This window comes from Marmota monax, unplaced genomic scaffold (genome assembly GCF_021218885.2).
Source record: "Marmota monax isolate L192 unplaced genomic scaffold, Marmota_monax_Labrador192_F-V1.1 WCK01_AAM20220418_F8-fsc00141, whole genome shotgun sequence".
NCBI classification, from domain to species: domain Eukaryota; kingdom Metazoa; phylum Chordata; class Mammalia; order Rodentia; family Sciuridae; genus Marmota; species Marmota monax.
The window spans coordinates 3,333,633-3,361,179 of NW_026692981.1; the positions used below are offsets into that span (position 1 = coordinate 3,333,633).

At 40.0% G+C, this 27,547-nt stretch overlaps 1 long non-coding RNA gene across 3 annotated transcripts in view; it reads right to left on the reverse strand.

The window, feature by feature from the left end:
- Positions 1 to 14,020: 14,020 nt before the first annotated feature.
- LOC124097939 (uncharacterized) overlaps positions 14,021 to 27,547 on the reverse strand; it is an 84,001-nt gene continuing 70,474 nt past the window's right edge. For 2 of the 3 annotated variants that reach the window (XR_009227511.1, XR_006853419.2), the window contains one exon: positions 14,021 to 16,714. This is a non-coding gene — a long non-coding RNA (uncharacterized LOC124097939). The other variant, XR_006853418.2, reaches the window with a different exon arrangement.

The following is a 27,547-nucleotide window of genomic DNA, read 5'->3' on the forward strand; positions in this document are numbered from 1 at the left end:
ATTTTATGTAAAGACTTAATACTTGTCTCTGGTAAATTGTAAGCTCCCAGAACACATGGATTTCTTGGTTTTCGCAACTCCATATCCAAAACCTAGTTAAGTATCTGGCACACAGAAAGCATTCAAAAAACTGTGTTGAGTGAATGAGTGAATCCTACCCCAGAAATGCCAAGAGATACTAATTTAAAACCTGTACTTGCAGAAAAGAACAAAATATTCTTGTAAGAAGGAATAGGAGTTAAATTTGATGACCTATCAGACAAAAATAGTGAGAGAGAAATACATAATATTGCTGCTTATAATTGATCATTTACTGATCTGGTTAATTTTACAATGGAGTATCTTTAGAACAAAATTGCACCATCGGCCTGTGGAGACAAAATACATGGGGTATTAGAAGCTGTTATAAGCTGTTTTTCAACAGAATAGTGAGAAAGACAAAACCAGAAACTCAAAAGTTGGGGACCAGCCATCTCATTGTCAGCTGAAGCAGGGTTGAGACACCTGGAGAGGTCTCAGGGACCGTCCAAGCCTCTGGGCTGAGTTCAGTCTGTTTTGACTGAAACACGCTGCTTTGGCGACTTGAGAGGCCTCTTCAAACCCCTTATGTGTGGCTGTCTGTCTTGCCTCTTTATCATATTTCATATAAGCAGAATTCTCTTTCCACCCCTCTGTCCCTCTCCATCTGCTCCTGTCTCCACTATGTACAAGTTCAACAACGACTGATGCACATCAGCCCTGACCCTTGAAGGAGGCCATTTGTCTGCGTGAAGGCCAAATAACCATATGTAAATATCGCTGCATAGATTTTTAAAATCGCATCTTCTGTTGTCCTGGGTTTTAATATATTCAAGAAAATGTAAGAAAGCAAGAGATGGCCCATAAATTCATAAAATATAAGGCCTAATTAAATATCTGAATAAAATACTTTTTATTTAAATTAGAATGTAATAAGGGATAATGAACTGTCAATAATATAGTCAACACAGGACTAGAAGTAAATTTGTCTAAGGAGCTATTAAACAAATAGGGGCAAAAATATAATAAAAGACTCAGCATTGGTCTGGAGATGTAGCTCAGTGGTAGAGCACTTGCCCAGCATGTGCAAGGCCCTGGTTCAATATCCAGCACTGCAAAAAGTAAAAAGAAAAGAAAAGAAACCAAGCATGAATTAACTTCTTATTGAGGTTGGAAGTGCTGAATGGCTGTCTCTATTGCATGGGTTTTGTGACTTCTGTGAAACAATCTGTGTTAATGGAAGAAGCCACAGAGACAGATTTGACTGTGGTGTGATGTGTAGCTGCTCAGGATGCCCTGTTGGCAGCTGGGCTAGGATAGGAGGAGCTATCACCCGGCAAAAAGTCAGCAGATGCACTAGTCATGTTTTTGGGCTGGTGGTTGTGGTGGACAAAATGCAAGCTTTTATAAATTACAGGAAGCGCTTTATACTTTGGAATTGTGATCAGGCACAATTCAAGTATAGATTTTTCTAAGTGTTTAAAGTAAAGAATCAGTTGCTTTGAATGGACCCATAGAACATTTTTGCATTTTTTAATAGCTATATTGAAAAGTAATTCACATACACAGAGTCCTCTCATATGAATATATCATTTAATGTTTTTTTTAAATATATTAAGAGATATGTGCAACCATCACTGCAGCCAATGTCAATGCATTCACACAACCTCAAAGATACACCCTGCATCTTTCAGCCATTGGCTCCCCGTTGCTTCAATCTCCCAGCCGTTGGCAACCACTCACGCACTCTCTGTCTGTATTTGTCCAGACTTGGCATTTCATATTAGATGTGATTATGTAATATATGATCTTTGTGGCTATTTTTTTTAACTTAGCAAAATGTTTTCAAGTTTCACCTATGTTATGAAATGTGTCGGGACTTCATCTTTCTTAATATTTGAAAAAGATTTCATTTTCTGGAGACACTGTACCATACTCTGCTTATCCATCCATCCGTGGATGACCCTTGAGTTCTTCTCACATTCGTCTTTTATGAATAATGCTGCAGTAAACATTCACATACAAGTCTTTGTGTGGACGGACACAGGATTTCTTTTCTCTCGAGCACACACCTGGAAATGGGAATGCCATGATATTTGGTAACTTTATATTCAATCATTTGAAGAACAGCCAGGTCAACATGCAAAGAGCCTGCATTTCTCCCAACAGGGTTTGGCGATCTGGATGTTTCCATGTCACCAGTACTTACTATTATCTGTCTTTTCAATTCTAGCCATCCTGATGGATACGTAGTGAAGTCTGTGTTTTTTATTTGTATTTCTCTGTGACTCACAATGCCATCCATTTGTTTCTTTGTACTGACTGGACGTTTGTAAATATTCAATGGAGAAGTATCAGTTTCTTTGCCCATTTTTATATTGAGTCATTTATCTTATATAAATTGTAAAAGTCTTTTTATATTTTAGATACAAGTATCTTACCAGATATAAGATTTGCAGACATTTTCTCTCATTCTGAGTTTCCTTTTCATTCTCTTAATAGAGTCTTTTAGAACATAGAGACTTATTATTTTATTATACTTTTGATTGATACATAATATTTACAATTATTTATGAGATACGATGTGATGTTTGGTTCCTGTATATACTGAGCAGCTTTTTAAACTCCAATTTTTTCCTCTATTATTATTATTATTATTATTTTGCATTTGGTGTCATGTCTAAAAGTCCACTGGTAACTCTAATAGGAAGATTTAGTCCTAGGTTTTTGCTAAGAGTCTTATACTTTTCATTCTTACACTTGGGTCTTTGATCAATTTTGAATTAATTTTTGTATGTGGTGTGACTTAAGAATCTAAGCTAACTTTTTTCATGAAGCTGTCCAGTTGACCAAGACCCTTGTTGGAAATATTCTTCTTTCTCCCACTGAAAGGTCCAAGTAGCCTTGTTGAAAATCAGTTCTAATTTTGTTTCTAGATTCTCCATTATTTCCCATTTATAGAGCTCCTCACCCTTATGCCAGCCCCATACAATCTTGATTACCATTGCTTTGTAGTACATTTTGAAATCGGGAAGTGTGAGCCTCCAATCCTGCCTTTGATTTTCAAAGTTGTTTATGTTCTTCCGATCTCTCGTAATTCAACACAGATTTTTGTCAATTTCTACAGAGCAGCCAGCTGAGGTTCTGCAGTGATTTTATTAAATATGTAGATCATTCTGGGTAATGTTGCTATCTTAGCAATAGTAAGTATTCTGATTCATGAACATGGGGTGTTATTCCATTTATGATATGTTCTTTAAATTCTTTCAACAATATTTTACAGTTTTCAGAGTACAAGTTTTGTCCTTCTGTTAAATTTATTCCTCAAGATTTTGTTATCTTTGCTGCTATTTTAAGTGGATTTTTCTTAATTTTATTTTTCTATTATTCAATTGTATTGAATACATAAAATTATATAGAATATACAAATTATTCAAAAGTATTTTGATTTTATCAAATTACTACCTTGCTGAACTCAATCTTCACTAACCCAAGTGGATGTTGAAGAGAACTGGTAAGAAGTGACATCCTTGTCTTCTTCCTGGCCCTGGACAGCACCCGGCCTGTGATCATTATATCACTGATGTCAGCAGGGATGGGGTGCATGGCTTCCTTCCATTAAATGTACAAAGGCTAGAGTATTCCTACTTAGATAGCTCAGCAAGCCATTAGGTATCGCTGGGTGCCATTGGATTCTAATTAACCAATGCATGGATCAACACTAGTTTAACAATGAATTATTCATGTAGAAAAGTACAAAAAAAAAAAAAAAGGAAAAAGAAAACCACACAGAGAATGAGACTTTAAGAACTACTCACCTGCCCACCAACCTGAATATCCTGCAGTGTGTTTATCCATTCCTCTAATGGTGAGATAGTGGGCACTAGAGCAATTGTCAGCTTTTGGCCATTTTATCTATTAAATTTCACGTGTGTGTGTGTGTGTGTGTGTATCTTTTATTTACCTTGAGCAAATAAATAGGAATGGAATTCCTGGGAAGTACGGTTGGTATTTCAGTAATTTTTGAAGAAACTGGCAAACAGCGTTCTAATGGGTGCAAATCATTTTATAAGCCTCGAACTGCTCTGCTCCCCCACAATGCTGTGTATGTCTAGTCTTTTAACAGAATAGTCTAGAGAAAAAGAAACCAGAGGGAAACCCGAAAGCAGATGAAGTTTTCATGGGAAGACCAGGGAGAGAGCTTCCCAGGCCAGGGAAGAGCCATCGCCAAGGACCTAGGACAGAAATACCCGGGTGCATGGACGGGACCCGCGTGGCTGGAGCAGTGGGGTCCTAGGAAGGACAGCAGGGCCACCGAGAGGTGCGCTTTGTAGGATGCCATAGGAACCCTGAGGGCTCTGGCTTGCAGTGAACGCAGGAAGTACTGGAAGTTTTGGGGAGTGAGTGGCTCAAGCTGGCCGAGGAGAAGACATTATTCGAGGATGCAAGGCGGAGCAGAGAGATAGGAAGTGGCTGTGGCAGTCATCTTAGCAAGGACAGAGTGTCCGACACCAAGCAGGGAGCCATGGGGAACTGGGAACTGCAGGATTTTGTAAATATGTGGTGGTAGAACCAGCACAGTGTCCCAGGGAAGCTGGATGCTGAATCAGAGAAGATTCAGGAATGACTTAGGTCTCTCCTGAACGACCGATTTACCACCAGCCAGAGTGCATATAGAGTCAGTCTGGGAGAACTTGAGCAGGTGTGTTTCACGCTTGCTTAGCTTGAGATGTCCGTGAGAACGACATCCCAGCACACACACTGAGCAAGCACTGTGCGCAGGGCCTCGAGCTCAGTGCAGAAGCCCCAGTCAGTGCGGTTATCCGGGTAAACACTTGACAGCCATAAACTACCTTACTGTTTTGTTCCATGTCCATGGTGAATTTCTTGTAGTTTTGCTAGATTTTTCTCGTTTTTTGAGCATTGCACTTTGAAACCTCTCCAGTTTTCATGCCACTTCATAGAAATATGTACAGTGTTAAGTCATTTATCAGCAATCATATCTGTTGACATCCCAGCTGTTCCTCATGGTATCTTCCTCCCTCTCAAAATCAGAAAGCCAGAGTAAAATGACACCTGACAACCTTGCCAGCTCTGCACATCTGGAGGCACGAAATGTCTGACGCAGGAATGTGCACCAAACTGACAGGGTGAGAACGTGCTGGAGAAATCAGATCATCATAACTTGCCATTTTCCAAGGGTTTTAGCTAATTAGGAAACTGGATTTGAATGCATAATATTTTTAAATGATTACAACATTCCTTTCAACTATAAACTTTTAAAGACAACTTAATCATCAAGTGCTTGAGCACTTTAAACTCCTCACATGCTCTAGAACACTTACGCCTGTGTAGGGTGGACCTTCTGTAGATTCAAATCTGAAGCAGTACTTAGCAGGAAAGCTCTGCAGCAGTCTGCTCAACATGAACAGGTTCGCCGTTTCACCCTACTTGAGAACATTTGGATGATAATATATGCAGGCCTAAGTTCTTCGTGAGTGGCATTATCCCGGGCTTACATGTGTGCAGAGTTGACCCAGAGGTAACACAGCGACACAGAGGTAAGTAACGTCCTGCTGATGTCATTTTCTCAGTTTCTCATTTGCTTGCTCAGAGTTGGAAGGGACTGACTATGGCAAGATGACTTGGGATTTCTCCCTCCTTCACTTGCATCCTGCTCGGTTTTACTCAAGTTTAAAAACACAAACCATAGATGCTGTTCCTGAAAGCCAGGCAACAATTCTTATGTACCCGGAACACTTGAAATAGCATTTTGGCTTCTTCTAATCCACTGAAAGCGGTTGCAGGTTCTTCTTACATGACTTGTGATGGATAAAGTGAACCACCTTTTATAAAAGTGGGACAATGTCCTTCCCTCGGCAAAACACGTACAGACGCCTACCAGAAGTCTGGTGCCATCCTTTTTAACATTTACCTTCGAGCTCTTGTTTTGTAATGCAATTGTTGTGTTTGTTTTTATAATTGGCTGACAGGAAGCTTGGAAACAGAGACACTAATTTACAGCTTTACCTCTTGGCTCACATCTGCTTGCAGAATATACCACAAAATATGTTCAACTCTGCAAGGAGGGGAATGTTTCTGCTCTATTTTACTTTACTTTTCATTTTGTAATAGATATATGTTTGCAATAAGTTGCAAGGAGTATGCCCACTCTTCAATCAACTTCACCCAATGGTTACTTCCTACAAAACCACAGTCCAAGGCCAAGACCAGGTCTTTGATGTGGATACCCTGTGTTCCACTGTTCAATGCCATTTTATCACGTGTATAGATCTGTGAAATCACTGAGGTGTGCATTTTTATGAGATGTAAAAATGTAGGTTTTTTAAATTAAAAATGTCATTGCTCATACATGTAAATGAGAGCTGTCCCTTAAAAAAATCTTTCTTAGATATCTGCATATATCCTACAAATATGGATATTGCACTCAAAATATTTCTGAAGATCACTTTTACAATGGTGCTTCTAATTCACTTGCCCCCAAAAAAAAAAAAAAAAAGTAAGAGACAGGGCTGGATCATTAATGCTGCCCTTCATCTGCTACTTTCACCTCACCCACTCCTCACTCCCTAGGCCCCAGTGTTCCCGACTGCCTGCTCCCCTTCCAGCACATTGCTTTGCCTCCAAATTCTATCAGGAAAGAGGACCCTCAGACATGGAGTCCTCCAACTTCCCATCAGCCCTTGCCAGGATGGAGGATTTCGCCCTCTGCCTAACTGAAACAGTTCTCTTCACCTTTCACCTTCCATAATGACCTTGCTAGGTAGGAGACTGGGGGACTTCCCTTCTGGGAAGGAGTGCGGTGCTTTCCCTCCCTGTGCCAGACCCATCTCCTCTGCAAACTATCCAGTCCCTCTCATTCTCCCATCAAACCCAAGGCACCCTACTCTTGTTTTGCGAAAAAGAAATTCCTCGGCTCGACATGAAAAGGACCTGACTGATCTCATTGTAAAGGCGACATGCACATCAAATGGGAATCTGTGTGTGGTTGTGTGTTAGGGCCTGTTTTTGCCAGTTAGGTGGCTTGCAGGCCTTCAACCATGGCTGAAGGAGGATGTACCTACCACATACCTTGGTCTCGGTGGGAGCGACACAAGCTTAACCAAGACAAAGCAACACTGGAGACTGTCCTGGTAGACTCACTTGGGTGGAATGCTTGCCTGTGATATAACGTTCCTGCAGGAGTGCCCAATGGATAGTTTATGGCTGGCGATATAACTTGAAAAAGCCTCTGAGACATAATATTGCAAATCGAGTTCGTTCTATTAATATTTGAACACATATATTTCTATGTGAAATATATACTTTCAGAGTATAGACATTTTGAGCCATGTTTGAATGTCTTTCCCCTTGCAGTTTATTTTCATTGTGTCATGAGTATGGCATATTTCAATATTTTGAATAACCCCAGACAGAAAACAGAATATTTGATTTGCTCGAGCCTGCTGTGTGTATGTGTTACTTTCTTAGAGGAAGTGTGCCTATTTTAGTGACCCAATTAGAAGTATGCTGAAATAATAAAAAATAATTTGGAGATTCAGGGGTCTACAAGGAATAGCAAAGCTAATCCCACACTGCGGTTTGCCTCGAGATTGCCCCCATTTCATCAGCAAGCACTCTTCAAATTTTTAAGCGACCTCAGGCTAAAACCTGTTAAATCCATTGTCAGTTCATTTGCAGATTCTTCTCTCTCCCTAACCTGGAAATGTTTGAATTTGCTAATCCATTTAGTCAGCAGTGGCCTGTGGAATTTTTGCTTACCCTAGGCAAACTGGAAATTGCAGACTCTTTCCAAATTCCTTCCTTTGATTCACTCACTGGTCATTTTGCATTTGGGTGCCACCTGCTCTGGGTCCCTGGTAGAGTCAGACCTCCATTTAGAACACGGACATTTCTAATGGCAGTTACAGCGTTCTGTCCACACTGCGGTGGAATTCTGGTTCCAATTAGCCCGTGAACCTCCTATTTAGTTGTTGGAGTTCCAGTGCAGTGACAAGAATCATTTCTTCTCAAGCTCCTCAGAGACACCGTAATGAAGTTTCCTGGTTGGAGTGGTGTAGAAAATCTATTTGGTGCTATTTAGAAAAGATCCTGCTGCAGGTGCCGGCGCTCACACATGGAATTCAAATCCTATTGTCTCTAAATAGGCAAAAAATGAAAGAGAAGATTGTATTAAAATAATTCCCTTCGTCACAGTCATCTATCGCACCTGCTGAGCTAATGTTGTCTACTAGCTTTCCAAAGTAATTAGTATTTTAATAAGAGCATGCTACCTGGCAGAGTCAGGATACTATCTGGGCTGAGAAGTGCTACTTATTTTTCTTTCCCAGCGTCCATCGTCACCCATCAGAGTTTGGTCTATGTTGCCTGTGATCTCATCATCCCCCAAATATCAGGGCATAACCTAAGAATTCAGGAAAATAGTAGTAGTGCTTGGATCTTCATGACATCAAATTTCAGAGAGTTTATCACAAGGGGATTTTAAATGCATTCTCAGTGAATGCCTAGGGAACAAATACTTCAGTTTCTCAAAGTCAGAATTGTCTTATCCTGATTTAAATATCTGGAGGTGAACATGCCAATAACGCCTTGGACCAACAAAGCATGAATGTCCCCTGTTTTGTCTTTCTACTTCTACTGTCACTTCCCTAGAGGGTCGTCTCAGCAGAGCAGCCACAGTGATTTGCTCTCCTCTGCCACTGGACAGTGAGGCCACATTTCGGTCAGCATGAAAACAGTCTTCAGATGCCCGACCTCAGCTTCTCTGAAGTGTCTCCACTGCCCCTTCCTCCAGCCCCACCTCATCCCAATGGACTTCCCGCAGTTTGACTTTTATCTTGGCTGGTGACATTCTTCCTCTTTTAATGTGCACAACAACTCTTTCACGTCCTTCAAGTCTTTACTCGGAGCCTCTGAATGTGGAAAACATGACCTCGCTACTGAAAGTTAGAAACCCAACCCCACCTCGGTGGCCAGTTCTGTCTTACTCTTCCCTCCCTCCTCCCGCCCTCTATTCCTTCCTTCCTTCGTTCCTTCCTTCATTCCTTCCTTCCTTCCTTCCTTCCTTCCTTCCTTCCACCCTTATCATCTTAGATTACGCTATTTAATTATTGGGAATTTTCAAGCTTCTATTCTTTCTATTAGCTAAAGAACCAGCCCATCAACACTTCATGAAGTCGGATCCAAAGAACTTCCTTTTTCAGGACACAGCTAGCCAGATGCACATCAGCATGTCTGCATCACTTCCCTCTCAAGCCACCAGGGCAGGCGTGGGTAGGCCCAGATGGATGATGTCCACCCACTGTGTTATGTCTTAGGTGTTTCAGGAGATACACGTTGAGCTGAGGGCACCTGCTCTTTTTATAATAGGCAATAAGCATGTCTATTCTGTTCCACAGCAACATCTCCCAAAACTCTTCACTGTACAAATATTCAAGTTAAGAATGGCCAGGAAGAGGATAGGCAATGCCTCCCTAGTAAAATGTGCAGAAACACAAGAGACACAGGGAGAATTTCCTTCCAACAACAGTATAAGGTTCATGAGTTATTTTATATGCCTCTGTCAATATGAAATCCTAAAGACAGAGATCCTGTGTACATTGCTATACACAAAACACATGGAAAATAGATTTAGACTTTATAATCTATAATCTCCATATCTGATATTTCTTCCCTGAGTTACCCTAACCAGAGTAATCTATATTAGTATCTATTTTCTCAACTATGGAATGTGACTAATAAACAATGCCTCTCTACTGTATTGTGCTGAGCCTGTAATGTAAGTTATCAGTGGTGCTGAAATTCTCCAAGGCTTACCTGGAGATGAGATGGGGAACCGCTTCTTCCTCATAGTGATGACTCTCACACTTATATACCGGCCCAGGCTCTTCCTGTCCTGGTCCCTCTTCCCACTGTCTTCATAGGCATGTGCACCAACACTGAACCATGTTGCTTTTCCAAGGTGGAGCCTCTTCAGGGTCCCTGAACATTTCCATCCAATTGCAATGGTCTCACAACAATTATTTATTTTCATAACAAGTGTTTCATAATCTCTCCTTTAATGCACTGAAATTCATATATAATACTACCAAACTATACTCAGATTTTGAAAACAAGAAGATATTTAACTATAATGTGAAATATATATAATTAAAAATAAGTTCTATTAAATCCATATGGACTTCAACATGTAAATGGCAGGCATGGCTAGACTGAAGACTGCGCAGTGTTATCAGAGGTCTGCACCTGCACCAAGTTCTGTCATTATGACAGCTGTAAGCCACACAGGTTCACTGTATTGGATGCAAATACCGTGAGGAATATTACCCTCAGTGGTTTGATTTTTCAAAAAGGGTAAAACTCTGTAATTTGCCAAGCAAACTGAAATATAATTATCTTTCCACTCTCATAGTTGATGCATTTTTGGAAAACTCAGTGCACACTTACATCACACAAAAATACTGTGTTGTACGTAAAAAGTAACTAGATGCTAGGCAGATTTTTCATTTATATGAAAGTCTCTGCTATGGGGTGTGACATTCTAGTTTTTTGTGAAACACAGCTAATTCTCCCTTTAAATTTAAATGTCCTACAAATTGCAAGATATGCCCAGAAAACCTGGACCCAACCAAAACAAGACAAAACAAACAGAACAAAAACATTCTCATTAATCACCAGCACTGTCCCTGAAGGGCAATGCCACTCCCATTAACAACTTTGCTGAAGGTCAAACTCCTTTTATTCTTAACTCATTAGTCTCCTAATGGTCTTTTCAATGTTACTCTGATAGTCATTAATTTATTCTCTACCAAAGACAGACTGTTTCCCAAACCCAAACTGTGCACCTTCTATCAATCTGGATTCTCCAGAGAAACAACCAGTGGAAGATATATGAATGTATAGACAGACAGACAGACAGACAGATAGATAGATATGATTACAGATCATATCTGTTGAGGAGCTGTAATCTTCCCCCGACCCCAAATGCTTTGGGAAGTTATAAGGTCCTTTCAGAAAATTTTATGCTAGACTTTTCTGTTGCCAATGTTACACTAAAAAATACTGAACAACTGTAGCATCTGGAACAACCAGAGTGCACGCCAGCCACTGGACCACTATCCTGGGGACGCTAGGCTTAAGGGGCAACCCACTTGTTGTTGCATCGCCATGTGGCCTGAGTCGGGATGGTCCACACTAGGCCGGGGGAGACAGAAGGACAGCCGGAGCAGGTAGGCACCAAGAGAATTTGGGTGGCTGCTGAAAGCAACCTGTCTTTCATTATCATTCTTAGTGCTGATGAGTTGCATGTCAGTATTGACTTAGATGGAATGTTCCTGCAGATTTTGGCAGCATCCCCCAATCAACCCTACTCTTGGAATACCAAATGATAAAGAATATAGCCCCACATCTTCTCCTCCAATAGACTGCCCACAATTACAATGTTATTTGACTTGTAAGGCAATGAATGAAACTTCTACCATGAGATCATAAATCCAGAGCAGGCAAGGCCTTACCTCTATTATTGCTCAACAATTTAGAGCCAATAATCCCTCCAAAAAATGTGTGCTGGGTACTAAGGTCAATAAATATTTAACAAAAGTATAAATGCGAATTGGTTTCCTATCGTTAGTAAGTGACACAAGTTAATTTCCCTTTTTCCTTCCTCCCCAGCCTAAGCACAAAAGAATATCATGACATTTATTTACTTTAAACCACACGTAGTAATAACTTTCAGACATCTAACTATCTGAAAATTTAAAACAAAATGGAAATGACCTCGTAAGTCTTTATCATTCTAAGGTGTCTAGCGCAGGACATGGAATGGGGACTTCTTTCCTGATATCTCTTCTCTTTTCTTAGCCTCGGGCACTGGGTAAGTAAACCCAGCCGGGCACCTCAGCCTCGTTTTCCCTCTCACACCAACATTGCACCTGCTACGCAGGATGCTTGGCCCACCTTTGAGCTCACCTACAGCCTCAGAGGAGCAAGGGAAGGCCGGGCGTCTTGGAGGGCACTTAGGGTTACCTAAGAGCCAGCGTGGAGGGCAACTAATGACCTAATGACCAAGGGTAAAACAAAAAGTTAGACAAAGAGGAAAGTGTTTCTAAAGAGAATTTAAAGAATTCATTATGCCTTGGGAACAAAATGAATTAGGATACAACAAATTACAAACAAATTCTTATGATAAAAAAAACTATGGGTAGACTTTAAGTAGCATTTTTTTAAATTTTTGATTCTTTTTTTTATTATTGGTTGTTCAAAACATTACAAAGCTCTTGACATATCATATTTCATACATTTGATTCAAGCAGATTATGAACTCCCATTTTTACCCCGTATACATATTGCAGATTCACATCGGTTCCACATCCACTTTTTTACATACTGCCATGCTAGTGTCTGTTGTATTCTGCTATCTTTCCTATCCTCTACTATCCCCCCTCCCCTCCCCTCCCCTCTCCTCCCATCTTCTCTCTCTACCCCATCTACTGTAATTCATTTCTCTCTCTTGTTTTTTTCCCCTTTCCCCTTACTTCCTCTTATATGTAATTTTGAATAACAATGAGGGTCTCCTTCCTTTACCATGAAATTTCCCTTCTCTCTCTCTTTCCCTCCCCCCTCTCGACCCTGTTTAATGGTGATCTTCTCCTCATGCTCTTCCTCCCTATTCTGTTCTTAGTTGCTCTCCTTATATCAAAGATGACATTTGGCATTTGTTTTTTTAGGGATTGGCTAGCTTCACTTAGCATAATCTGCTCTAGTGTCATCCATTTCCCTGCAAATTCCATGATTTTGTCATTTTTTAGTGCAGAGTAATACTCCATTGTGTATAAATGCCACATTTTTTTATCCATTCATCTATTGAAGGGCATCTAGGTTGGTTCCACAGTCTAGCTATTGTGAATTGTGCTGCTATGAACATCGATGTAGCAGTGTCCCTGTAGTACGCTCTTTTAAGGTCTTCAGGGAATAGTCCAAGAAGGGCAATAGCTGGGTCAAATGGTGGTTCCATTCCCAGCTTTCCCAGGAATCTCCATACTGCTTTCCAAATTGGCTGCACCCATTTGCAGTCCCACCAGCAATGTACAAGTGTACCCTTTTCCCCACATCCTCGCCAGCACTTGTTGTTGCTTGACTTCATAATGGCTGCCAATCTTACTGGAGTGAGATGGTATCTTAGGGTGGTTTTGATTTGCATTTCTCTGACTGCTAGAGATGGTGAGCATTTTTTCATGTACTTGTTGATTGATTGTACGTCCTCCTCTGAGAAGTGTCTGTTCAGGTCCTTGGCCCATTTGTTGATTGGGTTATGTGTTATCTTATTGTTTAATTTTTTGAGTTCTTTGTATACTCTGGATATTAGGGCTCTATCTGAAGTGTGAGGAGTAAAGATTTGTTCCCAGGATGTAGGCTCCCTATTTACCTCTCTTATTGTTTCTCTTGCTGAGAAAAAACTTTTTAGTTTAAGTAAGTCCCATTTGTTGATTCTTGTTATTAACTCTTGTGCTATGGGTGTCCTATTAAGGAATTTGGAGGCCGACCCCACAGTATGTAGATCGGAGCCAACTTTTTCTTCTATCAGACATTTATATACTTTGAAACCTTTAAATGTCCAAAACAAACGCTAGAGCTGCACATTTTCCTATAGTTATTATCTAGCCTGTTCAATGTTCCGTGTAGTTCATGGCTCTGTGAAAATTAAATGTAATTAGTTTGTGGAAACTGAACAAAAGCCTAAATTCAAAGCACATTTTAAAAATCAAATTCATTAATTTGGGTCACGTACTCATGACCCCCATCCTGTCCTCTTTTCCGAATTTTGTACTTCTTCTCTGTGATTAAACCTAGAACTATGTTCAGATGAGACCACAGTATCATGAGAAATAGTTTGATCTGCTGGCCAACAGGCCTTCCCACCTTCTCTAAGCCTCTCGTCTCCCCCACCCACATCCTAACCCCAACCCAGCCCCACCCACACTAGAACACAGGCGCCCCTTCCAGCTCACCTTAGCAGAGGCCCAAGGCTGAGGATCACGGGGCAAGAGCTTGCTTTTGACTTTCCAAACCAAGTCAAACCAAAAGCCAAGACTTAAGAAGAAAAGAGACTTGAAAGAGTACTAGAACACAACCTCAGGGACATGTTTTTAACTCCTAGACTTTAGATAAAATTCCCAGATGGGAGGATGGTAGGAAGAATAGAAAAAAATGAAGAAGAAAAACAGAGAAAAATGTGTGAGAAGGTCCCTCCCTGTACCGTGTCCTCTTTCTCAGAGCCCATTTGAGATGAGGAGAATACTGGAATTCCCAGATTGGTTTAGAAGTCCAAAAGCACAGAATTGTATTCTCCAGCCAGAGAGCATTCTAGGAAACTGACTAGTTCTGCATATTTATGGGAAGGATTTCCTGTACACCCTGGAGGAATGAAGAAGTTTCAAGGGGCTTTTCATAGCCCAGGAGAGTTCAGGGTTTCCCAGGTCCCAGCCCAGTGACGGAAAGCAGCCAAACCTTGGCAGGCCCTCACAGGTGGATGGCAACCGTAGGGAGAGAGCTGGGACTGGAACTCAGTGGGATACAAAGGACACAGCCCCAGCTCCCTGGGTGGGTTGAAGTCTAGGGAGCAGGCAGAAATACAGCTCAGCCGCTGCCAGCCCCTGGTGATGGTAACCAAGAATGGCAGCTCCCAACCCCTGCACGGTCCCACAGAAGGTCTTCAACACAAAAGCCACTCAGAGGAAAGGGCTCAGGGAAACTAACTGGACTGCAGTTTGCTTTTTCTACCCAAAGATATAGGCACAAAGTAGGAGTTAATTTAGTGCATGGAAAATTAAAAGATATTATTTCTTACATCTTAGAGCTTTTGGGAACTTGATTTCAAACCCTTAAAGGATGATGTGAGGCAATTCCTGTCTCATTTTTTCCAACTCTTGTCTGTATGAGGTACAAGACTTGATTTTGGCTTTACTATGGTGAATTATGATAATAGCTAATAAAAAATTCTAAGACAACACCAACCTAAAAAAGCTAAAAGAGACTGATGTTAAAGGGACACACCATGGTGCCATATGATCATCATGCTCTGTTTGCTGAGACTTAAGACAATTTCATATGAATGTACACATAGGTACCGTGGTGTCCTGCTATCTATCCTTCACAAAATTAAACTATGTCATTTGATTGATATATATTTTAATATATTATCAACATTTACCATATCACACACATATTAGTGACTTCATTTAAAAACACCTCTTTATGCACAGTGTTTTTTAAGGCACATAAAGGTTTTCAACACACTGTACTTCTACTCCTGTGGTGGGTCATATTCTATGGCATTACACTGACATTCCTTATCATGGAGGACCATGTTCTGCCTGAACAAAGCTGAAGGAATAATAACTCTTAGAAACATCTTCCAAGTGGGCACCGAGAAACAACTAGAGAGACGTATGCTTCAGTGTTCTGTCACACTGGAGCATGATTATAGATTATTAGAGATAATGCACAGCATATTTCAAAAAACCTAGATGAAAGGATTCTGAATGTTTCCAGCACAAATATAAGGATAAATGTTTGAGAAGGTAGATGTTTACCCTGATTTGAACAGTACATAAGGTATGCATGAATTGAAACATCACATGCTGCCTCTTAAATAGGGACATTTATTATATGCCAATTGAAAAACAAATATTCTTTGCAGAGGAATATCTTCCACACTCACGGAAACAGTTCCCTAGTAATTGGTGGATTTCAGTGTTTCCCGGAGCGTGTGTCTTGGTGCCACTGTTCAGATCCCCTGAATTTATTGTTGCAAAGTGGATCCCAGGCGCTCTCCTGAATCAGCAGAGATGGACGGAGGGTAAGAACTGAGTGTGGAAACCCCAAACCTGCTCAGCCCCTGCAGCCCCAGGACACCTTCTGGGGCCTGGGGGAACCTTGCCACCTGGCACGTGGCTCCCCAGCGCAGCAGAGGCCCGTTCAAAGCAGCAGTTTCCTTGCTGTGAAAAGCATCTGAGTTTCACTGGGGTGAATTCGCCCGCTGGGATTCTGCCCCGTGGGGTGAGCCGCAGAGTTGATGGGCAGCCAAGGGAGCAGACTGCAGCCCGGATCCCGCTGAATCAGCCGCAGCCTGAGCGCAAAGCTGGGCGAAGGGCCCCCTCAGATTTACGGCCGGCTCCGCCTGTCCCCCCAGGCATACGCCCGGGCAGTGTGTGTTTGTGAAGGGCCGAGGCGCGGTGTGCCACGCATCACGAATGATATACTGCACAGTTCCCCAGGATACTTGAAATATGCCCACTTTGTCCCATCTGGATGGTGTTATTTATTTTTTTCTCTCATCGTGATTAGCATTTTGGCAGTTTTCACTCTTGCATTCGGCTGTTCCACATGCCCAGGGGAGACGGAGAGGCGCGCCTTCCAAAACCAGGGCAGCGCTGCGCCCAGAAAATCTGCAGCTGAGCGCGCGCTTTCTTTATGGCAGATTCTCCACACTCGGGAGGAAGCAGAGGTCGCCAATATGACCAGTGGGTAGGGGGCCGCCGGAGACCAAGGCCGGGTGACCGCGGAGCGTGGAAATGCTCTTACCAGATGGCCCTCGGAGGCAGGCCAGCGGCGTCCCCAGGACCAGCTGAGCCTGTGGATTCTCCACGATGTTCATTTGACACCTTGTTAATTTACGCTGCCACAAAAACAAAACAAAACCAAAGTCACTTGAGTCACTTGTGTGCATTCACGTGGCTTAAAATAATGCTGGTACAGCCCCGAGGTCTGTTTCTCATTTGGGGTGAGCTTGGGGTGGGACACAGAAACAAAACAGTCCCGAGGGCAAAGGTCTTCTTCCCACTTGCTCTGGCTTTGGCGGCTAAAGAAAATGGTCTGCGGCTCCTTTTAGCTGTTTCAACAATGATGACCTGCAATTTGTATTTTCAAGTTAGCCCTTGCACTCAAATTGAAAATAGCTTGCTCTTTCATTCCACCCAGCCTAGTTCTACCCACGTTTTTATTCATATTTACAGACTAAGCTGTCATTGTAGAGTCACTTTAAATATGTAGAATTAAAAAATCAGAAACAAATTTATGATACATAAGCATTGTTTAACAGACAAAGAGAGAATGCAAAGAAATAACCTTTAGGAGTGTTGATTAAGAATTGATGTATCACAGGGCTGCGGTTGTGGCTCAGTGGCAGAGCACTTGCCTAGCATGTGTGAGGCACTGGGTTTGATCCTCAGCACCACACAAAAATATATACATACATAAAGGAATTCTGTCCATTTACAATTAAAAAAAAAAAAGAATTAATGGATCAGGAGCCAGGAGTGTTGGCACACACCTGTGATCCTAGACACCCCATAGGTTGAGACAGCAGAATCCCAAGTTCAAGGCCAACCTCAGCAACTTAGTGAGACCCTGACTCAGTATAAAAAATAAAATGGGCTGGGAATGTAGCTCCGTGGTAGTGTCCCTGGGTTCAATCTCCAGTACCAAAAAAAAAGTTAATGTACTAGATTATTATTATTAGATCGTAGTTCCTCAAGTGCTTTTAATGTTACATATAACATAAAACTTAGTAAATGTACTACATATCTTTAAAGATGCTGCTACCACATCAAATGATGAAATAAAGCATTTTATTCAAAACAAAATCCAAAATTTTAAGTGAAAACTTAAAATCTTGTTCTGATGATTATATCATTTCCACAATTACTAAATCTAATATTGATACAAATTACTCTGCCTACAGTATGTGTGAGGCACTGGGTTTGATCATCTGCCTATAGCCAACTATTTTTCTATCTATATCTACATCTATCTCTCTAGTATAAACTTTATAATATATTGCCAATTAACATATTAGTTCACAATACGAGTTCTCCCTTCCCATTCTCTGCCTTTGCAGAGACACTGCTAATTTAATTTACCTCCACAATGACATGAGCTTCAGCTTCAGAGGCAGGAGCTAGATACAAACTCACAGCTGCCTTTCTTCCTCTATCCCCTCCACCCAAGTCCTTTGGAGATCAATATCTGTCATACCTAAAACATGGAGTGTTGTAACTCTCTCCTGGAAAGCTCATCACAAGTCCACACACTTACTTGCTCTCTTCCCATTCATTCTGGTTCAGCACGCCCAAAGGGGGTCCAGAACCTGCATATTACATGACCTCCCGGTGGCCTGGGGTGTAGATGGTCCTGAAATCACACTGTGAGAAACAGTGATCTTATAATCCGAGTATGTCACAGGTTTAATCCTAGTGGAGTCATTTCTGCAGAAATGAGAGTTAGGAACCTGTGTCCTGATCCTCTGGCCAAAATGGGCACCTGCTGTGGTTGAGCATGGTAGCTGCTCAACCTTGACACCAGGGCACAGGGTGTCTGAGTAAGGATACTTCCTGGCACACTCACTCCATCGTGTCCACCTCTCCTCTCACTCTTCCTTGTTAACCTCTCCCTGAATCCCATATGGACTGGCTCACCCAGCCGTCCACCCCTAGGCAGTAGGACTCCAGGAGCTGGTCACTTCAACAAGGATCTCACTCTCTTGTTGAAACAGGTGTCACGGGCCAGGTTAAAGATGACTGAATTTCAAATGCATTTGGCTTATGAAAGTAGCCAACCCTCAAAACTAAATACTAGATTATTTCATTTATTTGATATTCTGGTGACAGCAAAATGATAGGGGCAGAATGTAGATCACTGGTTGCCAGAGTCTGCAGATGGGGAGAGAAAATTGATCACAAATGTCTGCAAGGGGACTTTTTGGTAGGGTGGAAATGACCTGATCTTATTTTCAAAATAAGAGGGGTGGGGGCCTGACTGTATGTATTTGTCAAAACTCACAGAAATGTGCATCCAAAATAAAGGATGGATTTCATTATATCTTATTTATACATCTAAAAACTGACATCAGAGTAAAATTTAGTTTTGTCAAATAGGGCAAGAGCAAGACCTTTTCACAGGAAAGAGGTGAGCACTCTTCTCCTGGCAAATCCGTTGCAGATAGAGCATGATTTTTAATTGAATTTCTTCCAACTGAAATTCTATAATCTTTAAAACCAGACTTCTCCTGACCTCATAGCAACAGATGATGAATGAGTTGAAAGCAGTTCCCCTTCATAATTTCCACGAGTATGAAATGGGGGGAGGGAATAAAGGTCTTGGTGAAGCATAGAATTTGAAAATTCGAATTACAGTCTTTCTGGTGACTCTAGAATTACTAGTTTCTACCAGAGTGACATGTGTTTTCCTCACAGTTAAATAGGGACATGCACACAAAACAGAAGAAGAGGACTGTGGGGAAATAAAAGGGCAAAAACCTACCACCACCAGTAGCTACCCTGTCTGTTGTTTGACTACCCTGTCTGTTGTTTGAATTCTTTCTTTTTTATTAGTTGTTCAAAACATTACATAGCTCTTGACATATCATATTTCATACATTTGATTCAAGTGGGTTATGAACTCCCATTTTCCCCTTGTCTATGTTGTTTGAATTCTTAAGTCATTGCTAATATCCAACTTATTAAAGTGCCTTAAAAATTAACTCACTGCTTGCTGACCATGCTCTGGCCACCTGTGTGGTCACCCAAGATTACCTGTAATACAAATGATCCAGCAGTGCCATCTAACACTTCATGGAGACTGAGTTAGTTATTACTGGTGATGGAGAGGTCAGAGAAGGAGAGCCGAAACCTGACACAGATGGGCTGGAATGTAGATGGTCCTGAAATCACTGAATTTCAAATGCATTTGGCTTATGAAAGTAGCCAACTCTCAAAACTAAATACTGGATTATTTCATTTATTTGATATTCTGGTGACAGCAAAATGATAGGGGCAGAATGTAGATCACTGGTTGCCAGAGTCTGCAGATGGGGAGAGAAAATTGACATGACACCTGTTTCAACAAGAGAGTGAGATCCTCGTTGAAGTGACCAGCTCCTGGAGTCTTACTGCCTAGGGGTGGACGGGCGGGTGAGCCACTTCATATGGGATTCAGGGAGTGGCTAAAAGCCATGGCATCCTGGCTTTTTCAGTCTTCAGATGAAGTCACTTGGAAAAACCCTGTGGCATGAGTAATGGGCCCTGTGTGACAGGCAAGACTTCCTGTGAACCAAAGCATCTCATGAGAGGAACAAGTGTGTGAAAATGAGCGACCATCAATGCTAATGCAGGTGACATCCAAGACTGTGCAACATAATGATTTTGTGGATGTGAGTAACACCTCTGAGGAATGCGCTAATGTCCAGATGGAGGAGTTGCAGCGGTCCTACCTACTATCATTGGAGTTTCTGAGTAAGGAGGGGTGTCTGAGCTTTGCTGAGGCTTCGCTTAAAATTAAATGTTCACTGTCATTAATTAAAAATGGATTTAAGGAATGAGCAGGTTTTGGATTTATCTGCATGAGCCCTACCATCTGGGTTAGCACCATTGCATTTTCAAACAGAGAAGAAATACACCATTTATGGTAAACTAAGGAGAACCAGGAAGGAAAATGGCAAGATAGAAAAGGTTTGGTGTGTATAATAGCTGTAATCATCACTCAGGAATCCAACAGTCATTTACAGGGTACTAACTGTGTGTGTAAGGCGCCGACTTAAGCTCTAGAGAAAAAAATAAGAGAGAAAAACCCATGTTTTCTAATATCTCCACAAGCAGTTGAAGATTAAACACTAGATACGTAAGTTATGAAAACAATAGCTCCAATCCAACAAATGATCCATTTCACTTAAAACTTCCATAGTCAAAATATCACTGTGCTGGAGAGAATGGAATCAACAGCCCTTCAATTACCCAGAAAGAACCTGGAAAACAGGTCACTGGATTAAAATAAAACCAAACTTCTGAAATTTATGCCACAGACACTTTTAAAGCAAGTTATAACCCATCAATAACAGCTTTTAATTAGAACATACATAAACATGTCCACAGCATTTGTTTTATGAGGAAAAACCTGCAGGATATTGTTGAGATGTGCCTACTACATAAAATTTACAGTATCATAGCAGGCATCTTTACTATGTAGCTTTTTTAACTGTAAGACATGAAATAGTTGAAAAGAAAGCTCACAGAGAGAGTATTACATATCTTCACATCATTCAGTGGAAACCAAATACCAGGTTTGAACACGGTGTCCTGTTTTAGCTGTTATGGATCCATAATCTTCACCAGAAATGTTCAATTTTTATCAATTTTTATCGTGACCAATAAAAGATCCAAAAATTATTTTATATTGCTTTTAGCTTCCCAAACTAATGTGTATAAAACCGAAACCAAAAATTGGTATGTGAGGGGAGGCATCATTTGTGACTGAAAGAAACATAATGCTGTATTTGTGAAGCTGTCGATATGTGGATGGAGACGCTGTTTTGGAGACTTGTTAGCTACAAGAGGAGAACAGGAAGGCTATAGACAATAGGAGTAGAGTTGGGGTTATTTTATCAGCCCAAACTCTGGCTCTTAGAATGTGCTGCTTGAGACTGGATGGGATCAGAGAGGAATCTGACACCAGGGACCTGGCACACATTAGATGTGTAATAAGAATCTGTTGTGCTAAAGTGAAATGGTGTACGTAGAGAATGTCAGATTTACTGTAAACCAAAAATGTCAATCAGACCCAACTGGTTTTCAGGATGAGCCAGAGAAACTGTGTATTCATGCCCAGCAACAGGCTGTATGTAAGAATGTATTTACAGCAGTGAAGAATTAGATCTTCAGTGGCCACGTGGGAGACAAGCAAAACGTGCTAGGCTCACACTAGGGCTCCTCAGGGGGAATGGGACTGATGGGTCATAGGGCAGCTGAAGACTAGGTTACTGTTGTTTAACAGCACTGCCCCTGCATCTCCAAACCTCTCTCCATGCTGCTTAGAAGTAGGAGAGCGTTAACCCAGAAGTGGATCATGTCAGCAGAGACAGAGGCAATTCCGAGTCAGCGACTGCTTTAGGAATCGCTAAAGAAGCTTAAACAGGGAGAGCTGGGAGTCAGCCAGTCCTCTGCTTCCTTTGGTTTTGGTTTCTTCCTGAGGGAGGTTGTAGGTGCCAGCCTCCGAGGGCACTTCTGTGTCTTTGCTTCTGGCTTCGCGTTCAAATCAATGGTAACACTGGGCTCCATATTTCAGTTCAGCAATCAGCAGCTAATTGTGTCCTCCCCTTGAAGCAGCTTGGTTTATGCCCACCAATAAGGCTCCCTTCTGCAGTTAAGCCTCGGAGGAGAAGCAGCACGAAGCATACGCTGTGGGACTTGGAGTTTAATGCTATATTAAGAAGAAAGGAGAAAATAAAAATCCTCGACCTTAAAAAGGTTAAGGAAATATTTAGTAGGGCAGGGCTGTGATCCAAGCATTTTCAGAAGAAAGGTGAATGCTATATGAGATCTGACTGGATGCTTTCAACCCAGAGAAACACAAGATTCCTGGCAAGGCTCATGTACTTGATATTAATGTTGGAAGAAGTTACTCCCATTTATAAAAGGAAGAATATGATTAAAAAAAGATACCAAGTATGTTTCTTATTTAAAAAATTTCACAAGGGGTTCTGAATGATGACATTTATGGATATTAAAGAATGTTGGTTGGTTTTTAACCTTTGTTCTCCAAGTGAAATGTGCATCCAGTTTCATTTAAAGGTGTGCATGTTCCACTCAAATGTGTGTGGAAACTCAGGAACAAATCCAAGCTCAGACGTTAAATGGAGCACGATTTTTGAGATGACCAAATGGGGTGTACTCTCTTTTTCCACAAGTACAACATTCACTGGGAATTAAAAAAATATAAAAAACCAAATTGTCTTCAGTGTCCCACCTCAGAATGAAATTGCTTCTTAGGCGGTACTTAACAATCTTAACACTAGAAAAAATATTTCAGATTAAAACCACAAGTCAATTCTGTGAATATATTGAGGAATTCAGTTATTCTTATAAAATGCAATTAATCTTACTTCCCCCCAAATATTTGTATCAACCTGAGAGTAATAGAATCCAATGTAAATGAAGGAAGCCATTCTTACTGTCCACATACTTTTTGAGATTGGGTGAAGGAAGAAAATAATGCTTTAAATTTAATGGGATATGTATTTCCCTCAATCTGTTATCTGTTTTCAATTTTGACCATGTATTCACAATTCTAATAGAATCTCAAAAAGGAATCAAGCAAAAAACAGACACAAAGGTGTCTTGGATCCTGTTTTTTACAGTATTTTTCATTTCAATATGTATATGTATTTTTAATTTCGGGGGCATTTGATTTCATTTATTTGTTTCAACAAGAACATATAAATTATTGTTTTGGATTTATGAAATAATACAATAATGGGAGAAAATTAGAACAGTTCATTAACTTTTTTTCTTTTATACAGCATAGTTTGATATCACCATTTTTTTTTTCAAAGAAAGTGGTACAGTGTGAAGAATATGACCTTTGGAAGGACATATGAGCATTTTGTGCAGCTGTGGTCATAGTCAAGTGTGCTAGAGAAGAATAAATAGTTTTCACATTTATATTTGTGGATAATAATGCTATCTTTGTAGATTTGTTATGGCCGCAACCTTGACAATACATTTAAAACAACAGATATGTATCATGTGTTCAACAGAAAGAAATTATTAATTACATTTCAATTTATTGTGTAGTTTTCAGATAAACATCAAATAATATTTCCAAATAAATTAAAATATCCAGGATATAAAATAAATAAATGTATTTTATACAGTATAATAAATAAATTTACCACATATAAACTTTGTATGGACTGATGGCTTAGATAGTGAATGATAACAGATTACTGACAATGCTTTTTGGATCTCCTCTTTATAGTTAGGAAAAATATTTTTATTCATGTACAAACACGTTTTGTATTTCCTATAGGACTCAGGAGTAAGTTTAAGGGGACAGCAGGCAATCAAAAAAAAAATTTAACCTACTAAGCATTCTGTTTTATAAATTTCACATTATTACAAAAATCTGTAAGCAACAGAGTGGGATCCACACCATATGTGCACAGGTTAAAAACTAATAAGGACACTGCCAGTCTGGAGAAGAGATTATGATCATTCCTCCTTCCTCCTTCCCCCTAAGCATGACGATAAACCCTGGACGTGGCACAAGAGTCATCCAAAGGAGACCAAGGAGAGGCTGTAAGAAGAACAGAACACCACCCAGCAGAGGAACCGCCCAGACCCAACATTTCCAGTGCCTGATTCAGCAGAATGCTCCAGGCTAAATGGGTTCCCTCTGCCCCCATCAGCACAGCAGGCAGCACCAATAAGAGAGACCAGTGGAGGGTCCCACCAGATATAAGCAGCCCAGCAAGCACTTCTCTCCAAAAGGACGGAGACTCCGCTTTCTCACCAAGAGATTCCAACGTAATATAGAGATAGGGGTTTAATTTCATTTTGTTGCATATGGATTTCCAGTTTTCCTAGCACCATTTGTTGAAGATGCTATCTTTTCTCCAGTGCATGTTTTTGGCAAAACTTAACTCAAAATGGATCAAAGACCTAGGAATTAAACCGGAGACTCTGCGTCTGATAGAAGAGAAAGTAGGCCCTAATCTTCATCGTGTGGGATTAGGCCCTAATTTTCTTAATAAGACTCCTATAGCGCAAGAATTAAAACCAAGAATCAATAAATGGGATGGAATCAAACTAAAAAGTTTTTTTTTTCTCAGCAAAAGAAACAATCAACATACATTATATACAAACAAAGATATGAAAAATGTGGTATATATGTGTAATAAGAATTGAAATGCAAAAAAAAAAACCCCAAAGTACATGTATCAAGACATGAATTGGCGTGAACATGCTTTATATACAAAGATATAAAAAATTGTGCTCTATATGTGTAACAAGAATTGTAATGCATTCCGCTGTCATGTATTTAAAAAAAATAAAATCAATAAAAAAGAGAGAGAGAGACTTACCAACGTAATATAGTAGACCTGTCAAGAGAGACCATAGGAAGCAGCCTAGTCCAGCGAGGCTTCTTTGTCCTTGGGAGCCCAACCCTCCTTCCTCACCCAGAGACACTAGTGCAGTGGGTAGAACCTAAAGGAGCAGCCAATGGGAAGGAGCCTGAGGACTTTTGTCCCCTTGAGTTAAGCTGATCCTTGCCTACCCAGAGACCTGGCTACCCTGGTGGAAGGACCCCTTCACAGTTCCCCAGACACTCAGTACTCCAGCTTGGGAAACCTCCAAGCCCCAGATAAGCCCAGAAGTTACCAATGGGAAGCCCATAGCACATTCCAAACCACAGCACAACACCTTCCATATAATGGCTGCCTACCATACGATATCGGCTGTATCTGAAAGATACCATTTGTCAGATTTAGTAAATTCTATTCTATTCCCAATTTGCCTATATTTACATGAATAGAGATTGAATTTTACTAAGCACTGTATCTACTTCCAAAAAATGATCACATGATATTCTCTTTCCCTTTTTGAAATGATTACTCATATTTTTAAATGTTAACCCAACTTCAAATTCATGGAGTTAAATTCCCCTTTCATCAAGTGTTATGCTTATGTACCTATTTATTCAAACAGCACAGATTTGTTTATGATACTTGAGTCTCTGTGACAGTAAATTGGAAATTTCACTTTTATCTACAGTCTTTGGTGGAATTTTATAACCAAGGTTATACTAACTGATGAAATTAACTTAGAAAGGTCCTTTCTTTCTGCAGTGTTTTGGAAAGTTTGGGTAATATTCACTTGGAAAGGTCCTTTATTTTTTTTCAATATTTTGGAAAGTTTAGGTAATATTAGAATTATTTCCCCTTGTTTTGAATATTCTCACAGAACAACCTCTCTGAGCACAGAGAGGTTTACTTTGTAAGAAGACATTATAATAACGTCTCAGAATATCAGACATAAAGCAATTTAGGTTTCTAAAATAATTAATCTGACTCTTTGGGTAAGTTATAATTCTTAGGAAGTTTTCTTTCCTATAAATATTCAAATTTAATTTCAAAGAAATGTTTTTGTTTTGTTTTTAATCACAGTGTTGTGGTTTGAATTTTGAATGTCTCCCTAAGGCTAATACATGAAAGTAACCCTTTTCTCAGGCAGTTTTATCTCAGTGTTTTGTCACAATGGAGTGAAGCTGATTAACACACAGTTATCATTTTAGAAGTCTGGAATACCTACAGTAATGCTTTGTATTTCATTCCTTATTTTCTAATGTTAATTCCTTTTTGTTAATGAATTTAGTGTTTCTTAATCTCACTAATGGTATATTCATTTTATTAGTCTTTTTAAAAGCACAACTTTTTGTTTCTTTTACTCTTATCTCATTTTGAAGTACGATGAATAGCTATTTATTTCTAATATTTCTCTTCTTCTAAAATTATTTAAGGTTATAAATTTTTATTTAAGTACTAATTTACTTCTATTTCCAAAATTTATAATTTTAATTATAAATTTATATATAATGTATAAATTTATTTATAATGTATAATTATAAATTCCTAATTACTATTATCTTTTATTTTTGCCTCATGAATTCTTTGGGGGAGAATATTTACTAATTTCTAAGTACATAGAATTTTACTATATTTTAAATTGATCTCTCTATTAATTTCTGTGTGATCAGAGAACATTATTTATATTTTAATAATCTTCTTAACCTTGCTGGATGTATTTTATAGCACAGAATCTCTTTAATGCCATTTTGTCAATTTCTCTCTCCCTGACTTCTGGTAATTATCTATCTATCCATCCATCCATCCATCCATCCATCCATCTATCCATCTATTAAATTGGAGGTAATTTCCTTACGTACATATTTTGGAGCACTAATTTTTCTTTCGGCTTTATCTTGCCTGACACTACACTTGCTATTTAAAAATTACTCTGATTTTACTTCATCTCTGGCAGCACTATTTGATTCTCTTTCAAATCTGCCTGCCCCATCTTGATAGACTCTTGTTCTTTTCAAAATATTCAAACTGTATGTTTTTAGATACACAAAATGCAATTGTTTAGTATTAGGTGTTGGATAATTTTAGTAACAGAAGCATTTGCAGATCAGTCTTTGCAGTCTGTTGTTCTGCTGGCTCTCCCTCATTGTGTCTGATATCTTCTTTCCTTCTGAATGTAGTAACGTGCTCACTGAGTGAGTTTTAATTATAAACATTTTTATATGATTTATTTGAAGTCTGGAAGACTAGAAATCCTACAGAGAGGTTTTGTACTTGTTTCTTCTCAGACCCCTGTATAAATAAAATTCCAGAATTACTTTACTCTAAATCATGGGTTTGATATTTTCAGACTACAGAGCTATAAAGCCATTCTGCAAACCTGAATGAGAGTCTGCTTATGGATACAAATTCAGAGGGGTCATCCCAGTTCCCAGGTCAGCAGCAAGGTTAAAATAGGCACATTTTGCTTGCAGTCCCTCTGCAGCTAGTTTAGCATTCCAGATAAGATAAGAAGGTCCTCTTAGTAGGCACTGGACTCCTCTCACCTACTCCAAGAATTACAAAGATCTGATACAGATGAACAAGTCCACCCAGCTT